This window comes from Phaethon aethereus (assembly GCF_964289735.1).
Source record: "Phaethon aethereus genome assembly, chromosome: 11".
Lineage (NCBI taxonomy): Eukaryota > Metazoa > Chordata > Aves > Phaethontiformes > Phaethontidae > Phaethon > Phaethon aethereus.
In genome coordinates, this window is record NC_138587.1 from 9,035,961 (window position 1) to 9,061,756 (window position 25,796).

General features: G+C 48.0%; 1 protein-coding gene across 8 annotated transcripts in view; it reads left to right on the forward strand.

Moving 5' to 3' along the window:
- Positions 1 to 25,796, forward strand: part of CADPS (calcium dependent secretion activator) — a gene marked incomplete at its 3' end in the record, with an annotated part of 218,948 nt that overhangs the window by 49,854 nt on the left and 143,298 nt on the right. The gene's annotated exons all lie outside the window — the stretch shown is intronic.

Below are 25,796 nucleotides of genomic sequence, written 5' to 3' on the forward strand. Positions count from 1 at the left end.
CCAGTAAGAGCCAGTTCCCCAGAGGCACGGAGCTGGGACTCTGCAGTGCTGCTTGCCTTTCCAGCAGCTTTTGGTGGGGGCTGTCGGTGGCTGTCCAGGCTGTCAATGACCCAGATTACGCTCTCCTGCTATCACATAGAAATATCGCAGGCAAGATAAAGGATGTCAGAGGCATGGGGAGAATAAGGTAATGCTGTGGAAAGTTTCTGGAGGAGGAGCAGACCTCAATCTCTTCCCCATAATTCAGGGGTTCAACTTGTTATTGAAATTAATATATTTGAGACCAATTCTGTCTGTCTTCTGTCTAGACATTTCTAATTCTTTTCAAGACATAGAAAATGATGTTTGATTTTTTTTCTCCTGTAAAGAGCTTAATTGTCTTGCATTTGTTCTTCTTCATCTCAGACCTTTATGGCAGAGTGAAGAGAGGATAATAAATGTCCCTGAATAAGGCATGTTCATAGCAAAAAGGCAATAGCAAGGACTTCATTGGTCCTCATAAACGATGTTTACAAACCAGATTTCGTGCCTCCATCCTCTGTCAGAGGACTTCTGTAAAATCAAAACCATAATCTTTTCAGTGATGTGTTGAGAGCTGATTCAGTTCTACGGTTGTGGTTTTTTAACTTAAACCCACTCAAGCCCTGTGCCTCTCATTCTCCCTTGGCCTGTGCTTGGCTAAGGAACTAGGGTGGTTTTGTGTGAGCGTGTGTGTGATCCTACCCTCTTGCTTTGTGGTTCCCAGTGATGCAGAAAACAGTATTTAATCATGGCTGCGTTGCTTTGTGAATGATCTCTGCTTATGAGAGCCTTTCTGGCTGACACCAGGAACCCAGTGGCTGCTCCCTGCAATTTGCCCCGTTGCATCGAGCAACCTGTTTCCTGCAGTAGGTCCTAGTTTTGCTCTGGAAGTGAAGGATTTAATTCTGGGTCTTTTCTAATACTCGGAGGCAGCAAACCTGTAATTTAAGCTTTTAGAGAAAGACATAGTTTCTGTTGAAAGCAAGTATTAGCACGGGAGTTGCTCTGTTTTTAATACCTGAATAGTGAGGATTAGTTATGCAGAAGGGAAAACCCTTTATATGAGCCATGGCTCAGAAAACTGCAAGACCAGCAGTCATTCAGCCATTTGGTGTTCTCCTGGGGTACAGCGCGAGCGGTTACGGTGCCATGGTGCCAGCACAGTGGGGTGGAAGCCTGCCCCATGGGGCGCAGAGGTGGAAGCAGGTCGCTGCTGCTGTGGGCAAGGTGGCAGTGAGCACCCAGAACTGCAGGCTTTGCTGTGGGGACCCATATTTCGGTGCTGCCTGTGGTCATGTCATCTGGGCTATACCAGAGGGATCTCTGCAGCTCCTCAGGCACCAGCAGCTGCTCTGCACTTTAGTCTTGCCGTGAAGCCCCAAAATTGCTGTTGACTCCTACTCCTTCCCTCAGGGTCCCAGCCATCACTTGCAGCTAGTCTGTTGTAGGGTACAAGTAAAACCTGTCAACTTAAAAATGTTGTTGTTTGCATATGGGCAGTTCTCATAGCTTGTATGGGGAATTCCCAGCATAAGTTGAAGGTGCACATCACTTGGCTGGCATGCTTTCTGCAGAAGAGCTACAGGGGAGAGTAGAAAACTATATGCAATGAGCAGTGATTGTCGGTAGCCTGCTCCTTTAGCCCCATGAAAGCTTGCTCCTGATTTCTCATGATGAAGTGTTGGCATCAGCCCTGAAAGAGGAAGTTTTTCCCTTTCCCTCCTAAACTTTAGTAGCAAATCATTTCCTACTCCAAAAGCTTTTGGTGCTCGCACAGGGCAGATTTCAAAGCCACAACAGCAGCTGGGTGCCTGATTGCTGCAGGCTGGAGATGCAAGTCAAGCCCTGGGCACTGCCCTTCATGGCTGGGAAACTCTTCCGTGCCATAACCCCTTGGACTGTGCTGAGCCGCTCTGCACCAGCGGCATCTCCAACGTGGGAAGCCTGACACCAATTAGGGAGCCAGAGGCACCTGCCGACGTTACGGCACTAAAACCAGAGGCGGAGAGAGAAGAATCTCACGTACAGCACTGCAGCAGCCTGGATGGGCGCCAGGTAGGAGAGGACCCGGGGCAGCCGGAGGGGAGGAATGGCTCCCTGCTTTCGCACGTGCGCTATGGCCACGCGCACTATGGCCACGGCAGGGCTTCTGCAGGACTGCCTTCCAGCCGCTCGCTCTCCCCGCCACCCCACTCTGCGTTTTCATAAATTTTCATTTGCCACATCTGCCTGTCTCAGTTTGACAAGCCATCTTCTGTGAACACCTCTGTAAACAGGCTCTGCCAGCCTGCCCTGAAATCAGCAGTGAGCTCCCTTCCTGGGTGGGTTCGTGAATGCGCCTCAGCCTGCGCCTGCAGCCGTACTTGCAGCACAGAGCACACCCCTTGAGCTTTGTGGCACCAGTCCCACAACCCCTAAAAATGGTCAGTTATTTCCATTGTGCTGTCCTGTTTCAGTCCAGATTGCATTTCAGTCAGAGTCAGCCCAAGCAGTGCACATTTGCCTCCATGTGAAGACACACTGACTCTTTTGGTCTGACTCTTGACTCATCAGAGTTAATTGGAAGTACAACTTGAATCTTTTTCTTAATAATTTGATTGAAGCTTCTGTCGCCTGTTTCATAATAACAAAATATTTTATATATTCTGTTTGTGAATAAGCTTTAAGTAAAAGGAAAACACTGTCTGGCATTTTCCTGGATGTGCTGAAATTATTATAATATTCCCAGAAACGCTGTGTGGGCTCAACTTGCGCATGTGGGGGTGATTAATACGTTTGCTTTCCTCCCTTAGGCAGCGCCTGGGCAGCTCATGCTGGAGCCCACCACAGACCCGGGCTCAGCAGCCCACCACGGTGCCAGCCCCAGGCTATGCACCGAGACTGAGCAAACCTCCCAAACAAATCTGGGGGCAATAATGAAGCTTAGAAAAGCAAAGCCGAGCAGCTTCTCCCGCTGCTCCCGTTGGCGGGTAGCGGAGGGGCCGGCTAGTCCGACGTGCTCTCCCTTGCTTTGGTGTGCAGGGTGAAACTGCCTCAGAGGCTGTGCAAGAAGGCAAAGGCTAACAAGAGTTGGCCTAGTCATTGTCCTCCTAAAGCATGAGCAGGAACGGTGCCGAGAGCCCCAAACGCTTGCTTGAACTTCTCCTGAGGTCTGGAAGAAGGTGCTTTTCTCTGTGTGGCCTCCTGTTACATCATACTCAGTAATTGCATAATGATTACATCACTGGGACTGTGTTTTCAATTCTGAAATAATATTTTGTTTGTGCAGAAGGAGGATGATTTCTAAAGGGATTGTTTTTTTTAATACATATCCCCAGGTGGTATGAGATAAGTGTATTCTTAATGTGATAGCGGTGATATAGCAGGATCTGAGATAGCAAAAGGCATTGATGCAGTTGGAAAGGCTTTTAGGAAACAAAGATGGGAAGTGATGATGTAGCAGAATGGTTGTGGAGATATCTGTGTTGTTAAGCACAACCTCTGACTAGAACATTTTAAATAATACACAGAGGTGTAAGTTTTTTCCATAACACATGCTATGTGGCTTGATGTTTCTGCTCCACTGGAGTCAGCATGGGAACTGAGTGGGTCTGGCTCCAGCAGCAAGCTCTTCTGCTGCACGAGAGGCGTCGTGGAGGGAGAAGGATGTTTAAATCTGGGGTTTCTGGTCCAGAAGTCATTGGCAAGACTTGGGTTTAGCTCTGCTGCTTTGTAATTAAACCGCAACTGTGTGAGAGTCATACAGGAGGTATTTTCTGTAAGTGTTGGGCAGTTCCAAACTTTGGTCTTTGCTGCAGTTGGTATTTCCTTGGGCATGAGCCCTGTATTTCCCACTGACCTTCACGACAGCTGAATTGCAGCAGCATCTCTGAAAATCAGGCTGTGGTGTTCTCCCTGTCTTGTTCTTCCCCAGCTGCAGGGCAGTGATTTACTTTTCTATCTCAAGCTGTGTTTGAAAGTCATTTTTAGCTACAGTGAGAGAAGAGGCAGCTGGTACAGTGCTGTTCAGTTAATCCTGCGGCAGCGGCTGATGTCCACACCAAACCTGTGATGAGCTCCACACTTCCATCCTCTGCTTTGGAGGAAGCACTGGACTCTTGGGCTGTACTGGCAGGACTGTCTCAATTCACAGGCTGCACCATCAGACTTTCTCTTCTTTCCTGGGCCTGAAGTGTCCCATACACTGTGGCATTCCTGTTAAATGTCCAAAATACCTGTTCTAAGCTTCTAATTTCACCTAATGCCCTTAAGATCCTAGATTTGAAAACAAATAGTTAAATATATGCATGTCAAATGTGCTGAGCAATACTAAGTAATACATGGTCATGGTTTTTCAGCATCTGTTCCTCGCTGTCCAGGTAGAAGGTAAAACATCAGCGAAGCATGCACATGTGGCTGGGCTACACCACAGACCAAGTCCCATCGCTGTCTGGCGGTTATTTCACGTAAAGGGATGAAAGCCTCTAGTCAGTGCAATTGGAATTGTTTTGTGGGGCCTGTGATTTTAGCTAGGAAACATTTCAATCCAAATTTTGCTGACCAGAGCTGGCTTAAAACTAGAATTCACTGTTTTGACATTTATTTTTGCAGCTGAATTAGGACACACTGTCCAAAGGCTGACATTTCGCACAAAGCAGAAAGTTCCCCTGCCAAAAAAATTAGTTTCAGAAGTGTTAGCAGAAAAGATATTTAGGATGTCTGTCCTGACTTAAATGTTTGATTTTTAGCTCAAGTCAGTATTCGAGATGATTCGCTGAGGTGGTGTCTCGCCTTCTGCCCCTCTCTCATCTCTGCAGTTTGGGTGGTTTTCCCAAACTTTGTTTCTTGACTCACTGAGGTACGTTGAGCCCGTAGCAGAGATGCGGCAGTGGTACTTGAAAGATGCAGCCGAAGTTAAGGCAGAAACAAGTAAGGACAGAAACTCCTGCGAGGCCCTGTAACAAACAGTTGGGGTGAAGGCTTAGGTGGCCTCAGGATAAATGTTTGGTTTGTGTGTGTCCTCTCCAAACCAAGTATTTCATGTAGTCTGTTGTCATGCAAAATTCCCAGCCATGCCTTGCAATGAGAATTGAGCCCAGGGTCGTTGTGCACAGCGTGGAGTTACCTGTCTGTGCACATCTGTGTCCTTTCACTTCAGAGGCACAGGGGTTTAGTATCAGATCACTCCCTTCTCCCTGTTCATCACTTTTGAAGAACGCAAAGCAATTCCTTTTTATTCTAGCTTCATCTTGAAGCTCAATGCATATGAAATGGCCACCTGCAGTTCGGGCATTTAAGCACTGGTGCTGGCTATAATGACCCCTCCAAAAGGGCTGGAGGTTTGCTTCAGCCCCAGAGCCCCTGCAGACAGACTGTCACGGGGGCGGCGGTGGTGAGCCGGGGCTGCTGCGGGCAAGGACCAACGAGCCTCCACGGGCTCCTCTTTTCCAGGGCTGGATACCTGGACGCTGTGGACAACCAGCAGCTTTGGCCAGCCTGGCCGTCTCCTTTGCAAATCCCCAGGGCATCAGCCAGACCCCTTGGCTTTTTCCCCCCCGCCTCTTTCACACCTTCAAAACACCTTTCGGTCGCTCTGCCTGTTTCCACACTGTGAATGTTATCCCCCCTGCTCCTTAAAACAAAGCCACCACCAATACAAAATGGGTTAAGGTGGTTTTGAGATGATCAAAAGCCTCAAAATCCATAAAGCATCATACTCTGTTTTCAGTAATTCAGTATTTATTTCCATGGAAACGGAAATGGCAGCCTGGAGCCTTCTGCAGGGTTGTAATTACTCCTGTAGCAGGCAGTGGCAGCCGCAGCATGCCTGTCAGGGCTCGAGCATCTCCCAAAGACGGCAGGGATTTAGCTCACGATGGGAAAGTGAAAGATGAAAAAGTGTTGGGAAGTGAATGAAATTTCCCCCTTCATAATAACACGACATAGATACACATGGTCCTTCGATGGGGAGGGTGAATTGCCCTTCTGCGTCGGCTCAGGGTGCGATATTTTGAAGAATGACGTTGGCATGGGAGCAAAGAGAGGCCGCGAGGGACGGGGCAGGGCGGGTGTGATGTCCAGCTTGGCTGCCAGCCACCCGTTTGGGAGAGGTTTGCTGATGGAGATCACCCAGGAGGTACAGAGCGGTCCCCTACAGTGACCCTGCAGGTGATGCATCATTTAGTGTCTTTATAATTAAGAGCAGGAGTGGTGGGTGAGATGAGACATCTGTCTGCTCCAGCATCCAACGCCCAGTCTCCTCCAGCATCCAACGGAGAGCTGCGGGGAAGAGCTCAGCCGGCCGGAGGGGGACGTGGCAGCGAGCGGGGTGGCCCTGCCAGCCTGGCAGTGTGCCACAGTGCTGCTGCTTTTGGGGGGAAAACGCAGCGCTCGCTCTCTGCCGGGGTGGGACACGCTCCCCCGAACTGTCGGCACCATGTGTCTGATGCGCATAGACACGTAGGGACCTACGTGTACGTCCATCAGCTGTAGGATCAGCTTATGTTCTGTGCTGTTATGGTCTCAGAGAGCAATCTTGGCCCCCGTAATTAAATTTAAAGCAAATTAGCTCTTCTATTAAACAAAATAAATCTGATGTAGCCTAATGCTGTATTCTCTAGCTATGGCTGATCAATCGCTCCTGCAAAGAGCAGGCAAATGCTGCTGAGCAGATGGTCTTGGCTGAGGCATGGTCAATTAAACTAATTAAAGATGCTTTCATTTAATCAGAGGGTGTTTTAACCCTGTTAGCTGCCAGTTGGGGATGTATGTTTTCGTGCATTAGGAACGTGGAGTTTTGGCCCTACTGTGGACATCTTCTGGTTTTACAGACCCTTTACAGAAACCAGGCTAGAGTGTGCATCTGAAGAGCAGATGTTTAGCAGAGAAATTGTAACGTCGTGCAACAATCGTGGAGACTTGCAAGAGGAAAAATCACTTGTTTTCTCCTAACACTAACTAGAGATGTTTATTAGACGGAAGAAGTCTTCTGCACTGAATCCTTCCCACGCTACCTCCTGCCAGTGTTCCCTTGGGGTTTAGGGGTGTGGGTGCCTCTCTGCAGCCTAGCCAAATGTCACTCGTTCCACCAAAACAAGAGGTGACTTTGTTACGGTGTGTTAAAGGGACAGAAAATGGTGTCAGCATCCAGACGGGTTCTGAAGTGGAGGAGCAGCCTCTCTGCTGCCATGGAAAACATTTTGGCCCTCTGCCACAGGATTCTGGAGACGGATTTAATTCATTACTTGCTGTAAAAGTCCACAGGGACTCCTCTGAACCAAAGCCCTGTTTTAGTTTGCTTAATAGAGCATTCTGTCGTTAATTGTCACAACTTGCCATTTCCTGTCCCCCCTTCCCATCTGCCACGCTGCTGCCCTGCCCTCACTGTACATGGTGACAGCACTCGCCAGCGAGGCAAGCGCGACCAGAGAGCTCCTTGGTCTAAGGGACAAGCATGCAAAATTATCTTAAGATGCAGCAGTAGAGGAGACTAAGACATCCGGACCGTCAGTGACCCTCTCGCTGGGTGGCACCGAGGGGCTGCAGCACGCTGGGACCAGCGGTCCTCTGCATTTCCAGTGGCTTGTACAAATTAAATTAGAAGCATTTGTGCTTTATCCAGAGGCCACATAGGCAACTTCGCGCATCAGACCAGATCTATGCTGCTCCAGCAATATTGATCCCTGCAGGTATATTAGGGCTAAAGTCAGGATGATTGTCAAGATGTTCATCCTTTGTGAAATGGTTTTTATTCATCTATTTAGTGAGGGGGTTTTGCGGTGCAGTATCAGCTGAATGCTCTTCGTTGTCTGTGTGGACGGATTAATTTCTGCAGTTTTAAGGTTTAGATTGCCATCAAGATATCTCTTCAGTTTTATTTTTGTTTCAATTGGCCCATGAATACTTTTCATCATCTGCATTCATGCTGCTAAGGAATGCATAAAAAATAACCATGGTTACCTTATACCAATGACTTGACATTTTCAATCTACCCTAACCCCTCTATTTAGGGACTGCTAATTCTCTTATTTCACTGAAAATCTAGTTGTTGGCATGAGTGCCTGGCTGCTTAGTCAGATTTTTTTTTTTTCCATCACATCAGGATCCTCATTTCAAATGGATGTTTATTAATACAATTCCGTTTCCCTACCACCACCTCGCCTTTTGGAAGGAGTAAGTTGGGCGGTGAATTCCTGGCTCTAGGTAGGAGCAACCGGGGAAAAGTACGAAGGATTGAAGTAGCTGATGTTATGCTGATCTGCTGATGCTGCCATTTGCAGACTAGCAGAGGTCTCTGGAAAGGGAAACACTTCGGCCCTGAGATTATTAACTGGGAGAGCTGTTCTGGTGTCTTCTGCATCTGCAGGTGCCTGGCTGCTTCCACCTTCGAGCTTTATTATAGGAATAGACCAGAGCAGAGGGGAGGGTCAGGAAGACGGGCTGTTCCTGCCACCGCTGTGCAGAGGGAGATGCTGAAGCAGTGGGGAAGGTTTTGCAGGAGCTACAGAAATAGGAAAAGTTCTTGAGCATCATTAAATGTGACAACATTCGGGAATTATAGCTTGAAACCGTTTCGGTGCAGGTTTGGAATGGCACAAAATAGAAAACCCAGATGTGTTCCCTTTGTGTTGGCAGAGAGGAGACTGCTGATAGAAATGGGGGAGCAAGTGGGGAAGTTGCTGAATTCAGGGAAATGACTTTGCAGTGAAAAACCCAACGATCTCATGGGGCATGTTGCCACTGCGCAGGGTGGCCCAGCCTCAAAACGCCTGGTGGGTCTGCCCATGGAGAAGCCAAGCCAAGCATTGTCTATCACTGTGGGGCAGTAGCCAAAGGTGATACATGAAATCAGATGTTTATTGCTGATCTCTCAAAAAGCAACCTAACATGTAGCTGAGGTGGGTTGGAGGGCGGATTCTGAGTTGGGCTTCCATGGGGTCTGGTTTCTGGAGGTGGGATTCAACTCTCAAAATGCTGTGTTTATTTCGAGGAATCTTTTGCTGCCCTAACTCTGAATTCAGTGCAAGCTATCGTAAGTAAAACCCAGTTCCTCAGCATGTCCTGTGTTTTATTGGGAAAGCAAAAAGTCGCTCTTCCTCTTTGTCTTTCCCTCAACCAGAGATGGCGAGCAGAAGATGTGACAAAGCAATGACCCCACTGGGCCCCCTTTGGAGAAAGTAGTCCTGTTTTTCCTTTGAGCAGCATTTGTTCCCTGCAGTACGCATTCCTGCCAATCAGCCCGGGAGGCCCCGGAAGACAGAAGGGGTGTTATCCAGACCTCTCTCTTTAAGCAAGGAACTGCGAACTGCAAAAGAACGCATATGTGATGCTTATCTTAAGGAAGGCTGGAATACTTAATAAGACATAACTGGTGTACGACCCTGCACTCTTGTTAATGCCTCTCTTTCTCTTCCTTTTAACTGGAAATACAATGCAGCTGCTAGAATTTAATTTTGCATCTAGGTCTTTAAATCTCATTTGAATTCTACATGAAAACCTCAATGCTTTGCAGCACTTCAACCCTCGCTCATGTATTTTATCACTGAAATCCTATGGTTTTCCTGGGGAACTTCCCGTGCCTATCTCATGAGCAAACTGGAAAGATACTGCAGTAGTTGCACATAGCAGGGGTTACACATAGTCATGCTGGAGGCTTGTTCCAGAGCTCCAGGGTCTTCATTTCAACTAGCAGTGTCTTGTCAGAGAACCAGGACGGGTTTTCACGGAGCTGTTCCAGCCTAATGTTACACACTACTCTTCCAGTTTTCTTTTTATCATCTTAAATAGAGAGATTATTCTTGTGACATACATCATCCACTAAGTGAATATTTTGAAAGTTCTATATTAATATTTTACTGAGTTTTCTCTAATCTTATTTCTGAAAGATGTGGTTTCTCCAAGGCTGCGTCTACCCTTTTGCAATACATACTATGTTCAGTATTCCAGAAAAGAGAATGATTTTAAAAAAAAAAAAAAGTTATTTGCCAGTCCTTTCCTTCACTCCCTACATTTCATCTTCAGACTACCAGGGTTTCTGTGTTACTTGACAAACGCTTCAGCTTGGGATGTGATAGACAGTGTCATTTTAATTCAGAAGAAACTTTGGGAGTCAGATGTATCAGGCCATGGAAAGTACTGCATGAATATAAAATACAGCTGGGTTAATCATCCAGTTTGCATCTAAAAAAATACCAAAATAAAAGTATAGGTATATTTCTTAAGAGAAATGAGGTGCCAAGAATTTTCTTCAAGAGGATATCAAAGCAGGTGCATATTTATTCCCACTGAGCTGCCTATAAATTGGGAACGGATCAACAAAGTAGATTTCATGCGTTTCAAAGGCTCAGTCTCAATATCCCAAACTACAGGGAATGAAACTTATGCAAGCTGTTCCTTACCTCTATTTCAGTGTTGAGTTTTCATCTTTAATACACTATGTTTTTTTTCTAGAACATCTGATTCTACTTGTGTTTTGTGAGAAATTAGAGTGCAAGTTCAGTAGGGAATTAGATGCAAGACAGCCTCGAATACAGCTTCTTATGTATTTAAAAGGCAGCTATAATATCTTAAAGTCATATAAAAACCACGCTGGCCTCCATTGCACAGACTTTGCTGTATAATGCGGGGTGGCAGTGATGTTTCCTAGCAGGAGTGGTCTGTGCACGTGTTTTTAATGTGTTGGAGCCTTTGGTCCAGTTCTTTTGTCTTTGAAATAGAAGAGAGTAAGAACATGGGGAGGTGATAGCACAATATTCTTTGTCATTCACTGTGAAGTCTTTGTAGAAATGTCATTGTAACGAAAGAGAGAAAATTATTGCATCCCCCCATTTAACAAAGAGTATGATGGTGTAACGGCCATTCCTTCCAAAGAGTATTTTGAGATTAAAGGCAATATTGAGCTGAAGTTCCCCATGTAATGTGGGAAGACTTAGAAGGCAAGGGAGAGAGACGTAAACCTCTTGAGCAGCCAGCTTGAAGTCAGACTTCAGGGGCACATGTGTTGTGCTGTAGATGCTGTTGAGTTGGAGGCTGTCGATGTTACACTTCGATAGCTATGGCAGGGAAGCGAGCAGAATTTCCCAGCGTGGCTGTGTGTGAGCTCCAAGTGCTGGTGGCCCAGGAGAGCACAGTGTGGGATGGAGGTTGGAGTCTGAACCCTATGGTGCTCCTGTGTCACTGGGCTCCTGGACCATGACCGGGTTCCGGGGCACAGGCGGAGCCGAGCTGTGTGCTTGTGTGCTCATGCTGGAGCCTTAAGCCTTCCTTAGAGTGTGCAGACGAGTGGCCGGCTGAAATTACAGGCATTTCCCACAACAAAGGAGAACAAAGTGCAGCTGCATAATTTTGCTGTCCTCTGAGCATGCTACCAGGGGAGTGAAGTCTGCAATGAAAAAAGGTGCTGGGGAGGAAGCAAGCACAGTGACCACAGTGAAGTGCACACAGACGTTGCCCAACGCCCTGCTGAGTTTTGGTTAAAAGTACCTACTCGTTCTCATGGGTGCGGGGACATGCCCGATGCTCATTTCTGCGTCTTGACCGACTACCACCTGTGTTTACAGCTATACTGGGAACAGCAGCAATATTGCAGGTCTCCAGTGTTGTTAGTCCACAGGAAGGGAAATTGGTCAAGATCTATACTGAGGGTATTTTGCTCCAGGTATAACCATCAAAAGGTAAAACATAGGACACAGAAAGCAAAATACCGTGTCACCAACAAAGCTAGGAGATCTTGGTGGGTAACACAGATTGCAGGAGGACGCTGGCAGGAGGCATCGAGTGTAAGGCTTTACTCCTTGGCTATTCCTTAGCGGAAGGAGCATCAGTGAAGGGTTTCCTTGTTCCCAGGGTGAGAGCCATGAGCTGTTGGCTTTTGTGGAGGTTTTTGCTAAACTTGACTAGCTTCTTTTGTGACCTAGCCAAGTCCAGTGACGACAGCGAGAAAGTCTCTTGGGTGATTTAAATTATAAAATTCTAATAGTAGAGTAATTAAATGGTCTCTTATTTGTTCTCGACAGCAGTCATTTATCCTGCTGATATTTCTGCCAGTTTGCTGGCGAGCTCGTGTTGTGCAACATTGGTGAAATGAGCTGCAGGCATGTGTTCGGCTGCCATTACCAGGATGCCCGCATGCAGAGCCAAGACCAGGACTGATAAAATAGCTGCAAAACAGAGATGTAGTTTCACGAAGAAACTACTGACATGATAATTTTATTAAATCAGGTGAGGCCTGTTAATTTGACAAAAATGTCATTTGCTAAACACAGCATTTTATGTTTTAAAATCACGTTAAAACCCAGTGCTCTTTATTTCTGATGCAGGGTGTAATATCAGCAACAGTTCCTCATCACTGTACCTGCTGTCTCCTTTAAGAGTCTCATTCCCTACCTTCCCTCCCCGTGCATATGCAAATTCTCAAAAATGTAAAATATCAAATAGCCATTTTTAGTCACCTTCTCACTCAGTTCTTCATTCACCTTTGTGCTTCTGGATTTTCTCTTTGCTTGGCCTTTTTTTCCCTAACAGTGGATTTTGGCTGGAAACAGTTGCGCTCGGATGGTTAAGTAGCAACTGAGGGTAAATTAGCTGAAGGAGCTGTGGCTGCCACTGTCGAGATGATTCCAAAATAACTTTGTGGAGGGGAGCGACTGTCAGGTCAAACCAGAGCAGCACAGTTTGGATCTGCTTGAGGGGAACAGAGTTAGAGAGGGCAATATAGGTCAGATTAATAGTAGAGCAATGCACTCTAAATACTGGTTTATATGCTATCAAAGATCTGTAATAAAAATGACTGTGACCGCTCATGAGTATGCAGCAGTGGTTTTTGGGAAAGGGTCTGCTTCAAACTCTGCGTTTTCCATGAAGATCTGCAGTACTTGTGATGAAGACTGCGTGGTTTCTTCAAGGTTGGTACAACAGCTTTCCTCTGGGAAGTCCCCACTGACAGCGTGGTCCTGAGCAAAGCGAGATGTTTGGCTAATTGATGTGCTGCTGTTCTGCACCAGCACCACCTGGCTGATGGCGGGACGTGACTCTGCTCCTTCCCTGTGCATCGCTTTTGCCAGCCAGGTAACTCCTGATCTTCTTTATTACCGCTTAACGTAGGCAATTGTTCAGGGTCATTTCTTGGTCAATCTGTTCCGCCGTTATGTATGGTGATTGCAAAACAGCTGAGGAGCAGCCAGCAGAAGTTTTATTTCTGTGGGTGAAAATAGCCAAAGATACATTCAAGGCGATAATTGGGATCGTTAAACTTTCCTATTGTAATGCCAGTTGCAGTTTCATCCGAACAACAACAAAAAAATCTGTTTCCATCCCAAATATACAGGCAGAAATGCTGGTGCTGTAACCTCAGGGTATGGGCCCAATCTGAGTACTGTCATTAGTGATCTTGAGAAAACCTGGTCTGCTTAGAAATAAGGATGATTTTCCAGATGACAACAAAATACATTTTGTTTGGGCCAGATCAGTGGTTATCGCTGTCACATGAAGCACTCTGGGAACCACCACAAGTCAGTAACTCACCCTGATTTCTGGGAGCGTTGGTGTCTCATTGCCTCAGATTCTGTCTTGTCTGCAGTCAGGGTAGCGACAGATGCACCAGATGATTTAGGGAAGGGCAGCCCAGGGTGCAGGGGCAGGAGAGCAAGCACGTCTGTCTCCCTAAAGCTTCGTGCCATACCAGCACGACACAGCAGGAGGGAATCTCTCTCCACTGTTGCGTGAAATTACTGGATGCCAGACATCGATCAAAGTAAATCACTCTTCAAAGATGGAAAGTTCGTAAGAACCGTTAATAACAAAACTCCTTCTGTGTGGAGGCTGCTGTGGGGGGATGTCGGGCTGCTAGTGAGGGTGCTGGTGGGCAGAGGAAAAGAAAAATGGGTCAAATAAAGTTCTGCTGGAAAAGCAGTAAATGCCCATTGATAGCATTAAATCAGATGTAACTGGAAATCATAGAGACAAATTCTGTTGGACGTGAAATGGCCCATCCCCAGTACGATCCCCGCAGAAGGGAAGAGCAGTGCTGGTACCACAGCTAACAGCAGATAACAGCAAGGGCTGGGCTCAGAAAAATTCACCAAGCAAAACAAAGTTCAGCATGAAATGGGAACATAGCCTTTCAAAAATGACATTAGCTGTCTGCTGGAGAGCTGTCTTCAGGCTGTAATGATTCCTGCCTTAAGATGGAGCAAAAACCATCCCTCTGGTCTGACGGTAGTCATCTGTGTGGAGAGCTTTTCCAGCTGCCCTGGGATGTCTTGGTGTGAAACCCCCCCAAGCTGCCTCTCCTGGCGAGGAGGTGTGGAGGCAGTTGAACTGGAGATGGGGCCGGTCCTGCTTTGCTATGGCAGTTTGCCTACTCTGTTTTCCAGCATCTGAAACAACTGTGCTACCCCTGCTTTTCTCAGGATGCAAGCCTGTAACCGCTAAGGTAACTTTTATCAAACTTTAGAGGAAGATCAGCTCCTTTCTTTATCCCCCACCCCCCCCCCTTTTTTTTTTTCTGCTTCAGAAGAGACTCTGGAGAGGAATTACAGGGAAAGCAAGGGAGGAAGTAAAAGCTGTCATAAATAATGTTAAAGCAAGAGTCAGACTTGCAGTAAGGTAACAAGGTGCCAGGGAAGGTGGTGACTGAGTTGCGAAGAGTTTTCAAAGTGCTTGTGTATGATAGATGCCTTGGGGGCATCAGCTGAGGGATCTCGGGGGTTTGGGGGGGGTGTAAGGCAGGAGTACAGGATGCAGCCACAGCAGCATGAAGGTTTGGCTCTTGCAGGAAAGCATGAAAGAAGAGCCAGGCTTTGAAATCTGTGCACGGAGCCATGAGGAAGGCAGGGCCAAAGATGAAATGAAGACTGTAGGACTGAACAATGCAGAGGAAGAGCATGTATCTCCAAAGACAGAGTGAAGGGGAAGAGTGCTGAAGAAGGGATGAGGGGTGAGGAGGATGTTTTGGGATCTGGTGAGTGTAAGTCGGGGACTAGCCACCCTGTGGGATGCTGAACAGACTGCAGAGGATTTGACTTTCAGAGCAGCCTGTGAAAAAAAACTGTGAGGGCAATTGTGCATGAATGAGTCTGAACTCATGGACAATGCTGTAGCTACAGTGGCTGCTCAGGTCTTGGCGGATAAGCAGAGGAGCCTCCGGAAACATTGGGGGATACCATTATCCTTCTATAGGGCAGCAGAAAGACCTCTGCTATTTCCAGATAGTGTAAAAAAGCTATAAAAATGTGTTGGAAAGGTCTTGGGAATCATGTGGAAGGATAAGGAAGGACCAACAGTGTGGCTTACCTGGGAAATGGTCCCAAGTAATTTGATCTGTTTGCAAATGAATTAGAGCAATCTTTAACCGTGGGTGTACAAGTACAGTAAAACTGCGGGATCAAAGCGGACGCTGTCGGCTGCGCTTCTGATAGTCAGGGCTGGGAGAACTGGGCAAAGGTGGTGACAGCCTTTGTCACAACAAAGGATACAGTGGATATTTTTCTATCAGATAAGCTCAAGTTTGAATGGAAGGTGCAGCCTTAACATAGCAACTGTAGGCTGATTTTTACTAGGTGTGTACAGGAGATTGCATGGGAAGGGGGTAGTAGTTCATTTTGGGCTGGGAGCCCATCAGCCTCATGGCTGGGCAGGTTTTGGACACCGTGAAAGTATCAGCATTATTGCTGAATATAGAATCAAAATAGTTCAGTCATTTAACTGAACTTTGTCCGAGCTGGTTATTTCATTTTAGTTGGCAGCAAAGTTGCGGTGGGTTCTGAAAAGAAGCCCTGCAGCCAGACGTATTGGAGCTGCTCCCTGGTCGCCCGCAGCCAGAAGCCTTTGCTATGGAAATACCCGGGTCAGGACGCAGGACGGGGACGCACGGAGCGCTTGGTGCTGCCTGGCAGTGCAGGTGAGGGGGTGGCAGATGAGGGGACGCTGCTTTGCCAGAGGAAGTTTGTTACAAATTCCCATCTGCTCGGAAGCAGAAGCTGTAAGGTTTGTGCTGTGCAAGTAATTATTTGTTATACATTTTTAAACATGAAATCTAGTCCAAATGGCAAATATTTTTAGCGATTGTGGTTGTGCAGTTAAGAAAGCTGCCAGCAACATAAACCTGAATAACTCTGCATGATGATCGGGGTGGGGACGGGAGGCGATTGCCTTCCCCTCAGCGCCAGCCTTGCAAACCAGCTATTGCACGAGGTGTCGCCTGCACCGCTTTTGGACGGCGCTTGCGAAGAAGGTGGTTCACAAAGAGCGGCGGCAGGTTTGTGCCGGGTTTCTGTTTGTCCTGCTAGCGGTGGCAGGGAGCATGGGGAGGTGTGCTGGCGCGGCCGGGCGCCCTGCGAGCAGGACTGCAAGCGGGCATCGCCGCTGCTGCCTCTGCCTCAGCGCCAGCAGTTATTCTCGCCTGCCAGGTGAACGGGCTTAGCTGGAGAGGAAGAATAAATAAAGAGAAGGATTTTCTGCTTTGCCCATTTTCCTCTCCCCACGCTTAGGCACTTGTTCCCTCCTCAGCTGGTCTCCTGCTCGCATGAGGCAGCATCTCGCAGAGCTGGCTGCTTTCTTGCCAGCTCCATTCGTTTTACCTGCACATCTGGCACAGCTGGGAGGTGTTCAGCTGGGTGTGAAAATGGCTCCGGAGAAGATGAGAGAGGATTGCTGATTTCCTCCTGGTGGAATACGGAAAAGGCAATCTCACATATCTCGGTTTTCAGCAAAAGCATCCCACAGAGCGAGCCTGCACGTGGTTTGGAACATAGGCAGATTTGAGATGAATGAATCATTTTTCAGGTTTTCAAGGAACTGGTTGAGTTGTTTCAGCAATATTTTACTGTCCACTCTGACTCCCTCTCCCCCCCGCCAAAGAATGAGAGAATGGATTTGAGATGGTTCTAAGCATTTTAGAAACAGAACAGCTTAGATTTTTTAGATTGCAGAAAATCTGGTAAGGAAAACTGAAAAAGAATGCTTTTTGAGGGAGTGGGATCCGTTGTGAATTTTGCTCAGCCTGTAAACCAAATGGATCAGTTAATTCTCTCAGCTTTCATGCAAGGTCACAGCATCAGCCTCAGCTGATTCCCTTGCATCTGCGAAGCAGCACAGGCAGGTATTAGAGCATTTCCCAGCTGTGCCAGTTCCCAGCAAGAGGTCCATCGCTTTCCTCCACCTTCCTTAACATCTCAGAGCATTTGGGCTGTCAGTCCTTTTGGAAGCTGCTTTTTCCTGTTGTTTTTCCCCATAACTCCAGCTGGAGGGAGAGAGAGACACAGGGGGAGCTGCCTTTCTGCACGGGTGTGCAGCCAGGGAGCAATCTGACCCTGCGGCTGGTTGTGCAGACATCTTATTTTTATTAGTGCCCTGAGCACTGGTTTCCTCCTATTAATTTCCATAGATCTGCTTTAACAAACTACTTGATTAATAATAAGAAATGGAGGGAAAGAATTTCAGCTGCAGATTCCATACGTGTGTCTTCCTGTGGTTTTATAGCCAGCAGCATCTGATGGTACCTTCATTTGAAGTAACAGGGTGGCTCTAGCAGTGCAATTTTGACCTGGTTACAGAGCAGAATGCAAAAAAATCTCTGTCCTTTGAGAATGCTTCAGGTATTGCTTTTCTCTTTAATCTCTTCATTGGTGTTTTTTCTTAATATCTAAAAAGAACTGCAGGTACTGATGCTGTGGACCTGCAGTCACAGTTGCACTGAGGCTCTTGGCTGGATTCCAGATGCATATTCCGCGCTCTCTTGCATGTCCTTTCTGCATATGAAGTGTGTTGCCCTTGGTGCAAGCTTAAAGGGAAGACTGAGAGTAGAATACAGATGAAATGGGATCAGAGAGCAGGTTATCACCTTATGTTTGCAATGCACTGCAGTTCAGAAAGCAACAAGAGACCTCAACAATAGTGGAGACTATACTGCCGTACTCTCAGTGTCCAGTGTATTTTCCCTAACTCTGTAGGCAGCAGCCTCCTGCCCTGCTAACAATTTCAAAGGGAATTGGTCATGCCCTGCTGAATGTAGTTCAAAATAAACCACATTTCCTCAAAAAGCAGGAGATAAGAGTGCTCCTTGCAGAGAACCTGTCTGGAAGAGTTACCCTGCAGCTACAGTGAGTCCTGACCCACCACCCAGCCCATGTCCCATCCTCAAATCGATCATCTTCTGTTCATGAAACTCTGCTGCGGAGGACTCTGCCTTCTCCCCCAGCGTCCCAGCGCTGTCCCTGCCTGCCCTCCCGGGGCAGGGTGCCCCTCTGCGGTTTGTGGGTGGTGGGTGCTTCTCCCTCTTCTCCAGCTGTGTTGCATCCTGGCATGTGCCAAACCTGAGGTAGTCCAGCCTGGGTTGGGATGAAGGTGTTGGGCAACTAGTGTTTTACTTGGCTTTAAATGCAAAAAATAATTAGTAAAACAGTGTGAAAAATGACTCTCCACCCTATGGGAATGGAAAGGCTCCATCCATACTGAGCTCTAGGGAAAGATAATTAAGAGGCAGCAGGTAAAGCCTGGAAGGCGACCAGGGGAAAGTTAGCCATGCTTTTGTGAGTGCAGCATGGCACTAGACTCTTTTCTTGGTTCCCCCATACACAAGACCTTGGGGTCCATGCCACTCACTGTGTCTGCAAAAAGCCTCCAAGTGAGCTGCATGGGGTTGCAGACAGTGTTTTAAAATACTCCATAGCAAGCTGACTCCATTCGCCATCTCGTGGTGATCACTGTCTGGGGCTGAGGTGTGCAGGGCGGCTTGCGCAGCCGCGGGCGGTGGTGGACAGACGGACACCCTGTCTCTCCGCTCTGGCCAGAGCAGGGCTGCAGGCAAATGGCTCTCCTGCGCCCGCCGGGACAGCAGAGCAGCTTGAAAGCTCCATATAATGATATTCCACATGGAGAGGGATGTTAATGACAGGGAACATGATTGACTGCCTTTTTCTGTTGCTGCTGTATTATCTCTATTTAAATCAGCTTACATTAACTGCAGTTATATTTGAAGCCGTCTGTCTACACGGCTGAATTTTTAGATTGTTAATTTTCAATTGCAAATCGCTTAATTATGTCTGACTCTTTATAAATATTTGTAACATGAGTTAATATTTTCTATTACATGCAATATGCATTCTGGAGAAAACTAATTGTCGCTGCTGTGCACCGGGTCTGGCAGGAGCCTCCGAAGCCTCGGTGCTTCCCTTACCTAAAGACTGTCACCTTTTACAGCTGATGTGTCAGAAATTGAGGTCAGTACCCGGTGCTGTCTGCATGTTTTGGTCAGGAAAGCCATTAGGATTCATTTGGCTTCCCGACAAGAAGAAAAGAAAATGTTTGTTGTCCACAGCGTGATAACACAGTGAGGACTCAACGCTCATGACACTGCATGTATGTATTGTTGCTCCTGGAGCCCACCCTGCACATCAGTATGAGATGTGAAGGGCAATGGCTTTTAGCCTAGGCGGAATTTTAAACTGTCCCATTTTCAGGGACTTTGAACCCCAGGACCCCGAAAGCCCCTCCCCTTCTCATAGGGGGATGCCACCACCCATCCTCCCCTGCCCAGGCAGGGCTGCCTGCAGTCCATGCCCAGCAGATACGGGTATTTGTCTTGGTGGGTCTCCTGCAGGGTTTGTGTAGTGAAGGGCAAAAGACGGAACATCTCAGCTTTGTATCGGCTTGGCTCATCTGTGGCTCCTCCATTCATGGATGGGCTGAGCGAGGGTCCCCAGGGCAGGGAGGTGGGGAAGTGCCTCTTCTCCAGCTCCCAGGGCAAGTCCCCAGCCGCATCCGCCGCGAGACTGTTCTGCGGCGCTGCCTGCAAGCCTTGCCTCGCACACGAATTTATCGGTGCTTACAAACCCTGTGAGGTGCCAGCCTGCGGCAGCAGCCTCCAGCGGCAGGAAAGGAGGGGAGCGCAAAGCACCGTCTGGACCTTGGTGGGTAACTGCTGTTGGGGTGTAACTCCCCAGGAGCAGTGCCCAGTCCTTCAGGGTGCATCTGCAGCCCCAGGCAATGCCTGTGCTGCCGTAGGGTGGGTGACTGCAGCAGGGCTGGCCGGAGCCGGCGAGCGTCGGTACAACTCGCTCAGCTGATGGGAGGGGGGTCGGGGGCCAGCCAGGAATATGCCGAACCCAGGTTTGTAGTGGGATGGTGCAATACCCAGTCTGTGTCCCAGCTTCACAACCGCCACGGTTTGCGGCGGTTAGAGTAGAGCTAGCGTAGGTCTGGGAGCAGCGGTGCTGTCACCCCCGGGCTGCCGTGCAAAGGGAGGGGGGATGTCCTTCGCGTTGCAGGAGCTGCCACTTCCAGGCTGAAGCATCATCATCTGTAGTTTTTATAGTATCTGTACACATAAATTATTTATCTTACATTTAATACGGACGCATAACAGCATTTTCCATATTGCGTAGCTGGCTTGCTATGCTGACTGTCCTCACCAGTAAGGTAAGAAGGATGGTATAGCCCATGGCAGGACTTGCCCCATCTGCTAAGGTCTCCCCCTGCATGGTGCCTTGCTGAACTCCTCCTCCTCTCACCTTATGGACTATCTGCTTTTAGAATCATAGAATGGTTTGGGATTGTCCTGACCCATGTGCAGGACCTTGCACTTGGCGTTGTTGAACTTCATGGGGTCCTCATGGACCCAGCCCTCAAGCCTGTCAAGGTCCCGCTGGGTGGCATCCCTTCCCTCCGGCCTGTCGACTGCACCACACAGCTTGGTGTCGTCGGCAAACTTGCGGAGGGTGCGCTGAATCCCACTGTCCAAGTCGCTGACAAAGGCATTGAACAGCGCCGGTCCCAATACCAACCCCTGAGGAACGCCACTCGTCCCTGGTCTCCGCATCGCATTTTTGCATTTCTGCATTTCTGCTCCCCGTGCTTGTTTTGTCATAGGTTTGCCGCTCACTGCTCTTCTGTGTCTTCAATTCTTCTCACATCCTTGATCTTAATGCAGGTGCCAGAGCATCTCACAAAGGTATTGTGCGGGGTTAAATTCCACACAACAGCTTGCGGCTCTGCCTGGCCCTTCTCAGAGGTGCTGTACATCCATTTTGTGTCACTTGTTCTTCAGGGGCGGAATAGGTTCTGTTGGAGGGGATCAGGCAGTAAAAGAAGCAGCGGATGTTCCTAGTTAGTGGAACTAGGATTCCAATCCCTTTCCTCACCTTTTTTTTTTTTTTTTTTCATGTTGTCAAATGCTAATTTTTTAAAACAGAAGTGGCTTTTCTGAAATGCCATGATAAATTAGATAGGATTGGTATGGTTACGGGTATTGCTTTTGTTTAAAACCAGGAAATTCCCCCCTGAGATAAACTCCTCTGAAACCTTTGAATGACTTAGAGCACAACTGTCAGGGCACTGTTTGAAGAAAGGCGAGGAATTGACCTTTTAATTAGCATAATATAGTAACCTAGCATAATAATAATAATAATTACTTATTAATCATTAATAATTGCTGCTGTTGTTGTTGTGTATTGACTACAGACGTGATATTTCTGCTCCAGATTTTGATATAGTGATACCATTTAATGGAGTGTTAGGTACAAGCTGGAGGGTCTCAAAATAGCTGGGTCTGCCATGGAGGGCAGTTCCCTTCCAGTTCCCCATTGCTGTAGGAAGGGATCTACTGGTGACCTATACAGAGATTTCTGGAGGAGCGCGGTCCTAGTCATGAGTAGGACCAGCAACTTCAAGCTCCCTTAGGATGCCATCTACTGCGAACATGTAGTGACCTCTTTGCATGCTGAGGATTTGCTACCTAGAGGTCTAATTCTCCGAACTGCTTTCTCCCTGACCTCACAAGAGAGTGTGCTGCATCAAACCAGTGTGAAACACATCAGTCCGTACAGGAGAATGGTCTTTTTAGGTGTCTGGCTGTGATAATCTAAACTTCACGAATACCAAACTGAACTGTAATGGTCAGCACTGCAATTTTTGCTGTCTTAGTCCTTGCAAAAGTGGGAGCTGTAACATTCCCTCTGTGTTCCCTCTCCTCCTTTTCTGCTGATAGCTAGTTGTTTGATATAAAAGGGAATGAAAGCCTGGCTCTTCATGGCCAAATCTCTGCTTTGCTAATTCTTTGCTCAGAGCTTCTGCAGAAAAGCATCTATTGCCATGATGCTGCAAGAACCAGTGTTGCAATTCAACCTCCAAGGTATGCACTGACATACCACAAATATTTATTTTGGAGAATGCCCGTCCAGTTTCAAGCTATACCTCTGTGGCAGGCAAGTTTCTTTCTGAATATGGTTTTTCTTTCGATTTTATCTTAGCTATTTTTAATGAATAAAAGTGATCATTGTTCACATGATGATCTGTAGCTTCTGTTATCTACGTATTCACCTGTACCATCATCCCTACCAAACACGATGCTGGTTGCAGCAGAGGAACTTGAGTCTCTGTTTTACCATCTAGTCTCAGCCCCCGAAGGGTATCTGGTTTTGTGTCAACAAGGAAGCCAGCTAGGGAATTTCAAGTTCACAGCTCAGGCTTGATCCTCTTGCTGTCATCAGAGCTGGGAACGGAGCTTGCTTGGCCGGGGAGTCAGCTACACAAAGACCTCCCCGGGGAGGGCTGCACAGTGGACCCAGGGAACCCAACACCTCCGGTTCAAAAGGACTTCTCCCTGCAGGAGTGACACTCCTTGCAGGACACCTTCTCATCCCCAAATATCCACCGCTGCCAAGCATCAGCAAGTAGAGGTTTTGACTTGAGATGTGTAACTACGCTGTAACTCTGGGAAGCCCATCAGAAGCTGCCTCCTCATGTTTGTGAAAGGCTTTCAGATGCCACGGCCATGGAGGCCAGTTGAAAATCCCTCTTTATGGTGATGAAAGAGCAAGAAAAATCTGAGTTTCTTGCTTGAATCAACAGGAATTGAGACCTCAGCCCCGAGCACATTTCAGCACAGGGGGGAACTTTTAAAAGTGGTGTGAGTTCCTATGCTAGAGCCTTGCCCCAGCCGTGCCTGTTGCATAGACACTGTTGGAGATGTTCCCACATCTTATTCCATCATCTTTAATCCTGTTGAGTGTCAATGTACTGCAACTTTGCACGACCAGGTCCTCCTGCAAGTTACTTTAGCTCCAAAGGCCAAAGCCCATTTTGAATTACATGACTGATGTATCTACCATTAAGCTTTGAACCAAAAGAGGAGGGTTTGAGGATGTAGATGTTTCTTCTTTGATGATTGGGTTGAGTTAATTGCAGCTAATTCTAGCTGTAAAAGTTACTTGGAACTGAATAGTAGTTTATTGTCATGTGTAGGAAATTCAGATGATTCTCTTCCTGTTAACTGATGTGAAATTACGCATATGACAAGCTGTAAGGAAGCAGAAGCAACCTAAATGTGGTGATCTACCTTGGGCTGCATCAGCCAGCCAGAGCTCCAGTTTCTTTCGGGTGCTGTAGCTCAGAGTATGCTGTCCACATGCCTTCAAGCATCCTTATGCAATGCCGTAAGAAGGGGGTATTAAGGCACGCTCAGAGGTCGGAGCCCCTGCACAGCTTAGTTTTTAAGCCCTTTCAGTGTCGTACAACTCGCACGGATGATCTTGCAGAGGGATTTACAGGGTTCAGAAGTTCTCTGGCCACAGATGGGAAGGACGTGTCTTTCACATGGAAGTGCTCTGCCATCCCTTTTTTAACAGCTTGCTAAACATTTGCAGAGGCAGGCAGCACTTTTTCTTCCCCTCCCCGTTTTGCTGAATCTGTTTTTTCATTTACTCAGAAATTTCATTACTCATAAACCTGGAGGTATCTTTGCACAACCTGCTGGAAAGCTGTGTGCTGGGTTTGCTTGTCTCAGCTTTCCTCAGCCCCGCAGCAGAGCTTTGCAAAGTTGAGCAGGGGTATGGTGGTAGGCAGGTTGGTAACTGAGATGGCAGGGCGGGACATCCACCTTTCCCACATGGGATCTGTGTCGAGCACCCGGCTGCCCTGGCTGTGCCGCTGGCACGTGCCAGTCGATTCATCAGTGCTCTGCAGATGAGTGGCGGGTACCCATGGGTGCTGCTGCCGGCATGAGAAATCTCTGCCTGCACGTGCCACCACTGCTCCTTGAAATATGTTGGAAATCAGCTCAGCCTGTGGGCTAAACAGCTATCCAAAGCAGCATTTAGACTGGAGTTAACTCAAGGGTGGATCTCTTGCCCTCGCCTGGTGAAGCAGGAGCAGCCCCAGCATGTGCCGGCAGACATGATGTGCGAGAGCCTGCGCAGCCCAGGCGGCCAGTGAAGCACAGAGATTTATTGCAGTGTTATAAGATTCCGTGCTCCGCTGAGGAGGGGCCGCTGTACAGCCCGGGGAGTATTTTCACCGACAAGTCTAGAGCAACCCTAAAGCTTGTGAACCGTGAAATAAGATTTCTCCTAGAGAGGGAAGCGTCAGCCCTGACTGAATTATCCCAGTCCTTTCTGGTGTTTTAAATCATGCCCCCAGGACCCCCTGACTGCTCTCCCACAGCAGCAGTGGTTCATTAGATAACCCAGGAGCCCGCTGGGATAACAGGAGCGGGCACCCATCTGCAGCAAACGACCGGCAGCGTGCAGCTGCAGTTGGAAGGGAGTGAGTTCCTGCAGCAGGGCTGATTTTACCTACACAGGAGCAAAATGGTGTGGGCTTTTCTCTAGGAGAGGGGGTTTGCCACCTTTTGGGCTGCTGGAGCCCTGGGGCTGTGTGAGGAGCTGGGAAAAAGAAAAGTTTGGCGAAGTTGGCAGTGCAGATTTAATTCCCTGAATTAAAGGGAGTTTACATTGCGCTAGAAATATTCTGTATGGCTCTGAGCCTGAAAGACTGATCTGGGGAAGCCTGACTGGCTGGAGGAGAGGTAGGCTTGAGCACCCTTGCTGTGCTGGGCACCGGCAGAGCGGTCCTCCTGGGCTGCGTGGGGATGGCACGGTGTTGCAGTGCAGAGAGCTGGTGGAGAGGACGTCTCCTGCCCGTTCCCTCTAGCTCTGCCAAAACCCTCTCTTGAACCACACAAGTGACGGTTGCTGAATCTACAGCTGGGCTGTGCTGAGGCTACTGGTTTTGCTGGCACGGGGAGGTGCGTAACATGGGGAAGCCGTCCTTGCTTCCTCTTCCTCACTTCCACTCCAGATCCCAAGGCAGCCGGTGGTCCTTGGGTTGTGGTTTGCTGCACAGGGGGTCAGCACATTGCCCAGGGCATTAGTGACTTAATGCTACCGAGGCAGCTTGGCTTTGTTCGCGTTGCCGACTGAAAAGGGAGGTCAGCATTCCGCCCGCGGGTGCAGGAGAGAGTGTTCAGATCCTCCTCCACTTTCTGTTTCGGAGACGTGGGCAGAGGCTGGGGCCTCCAGCGCCGGGCTGCCTCCCTTGCTCTGCCCTTTGCTGCTCGTAGAGGAGAATATTTACTGTTAGTGGGAAAAGGATGCTGCAGATCAATCCATGATGGCAGCACAGAGCGTGTCTCAGGAAGCCGTGTGCAGTTCATGGTGCCACTCTGTCCTGTCTCACATCACTTTTATCTCCCAGAGCACTGGTTTTCCGATAAGAAACCAAGGGCTTCCATGCAATGAGTCACTCTGGGGGCCACGTGCTTCTTTCAGGTGGAGCACAACATGGTGCCAGATGCCATGAGTTGTGAGTACGCCTGGATTGATAGATTAATTATTAATTGATGGGGGCTATGAATTTTTCAGTATTTTCTCTCATTGTGCATCACAAAGCAAAACCACCTTTCATGAGACAAGGATCTCTCCTAAAGCCCTACATCAAAGCTGCAAAATCGTCACTCATATTGTGATCTTGTTCAGCCTTCACATGCAGCATGTTTGCTTTGAAATACTTAATCAACCATTTGC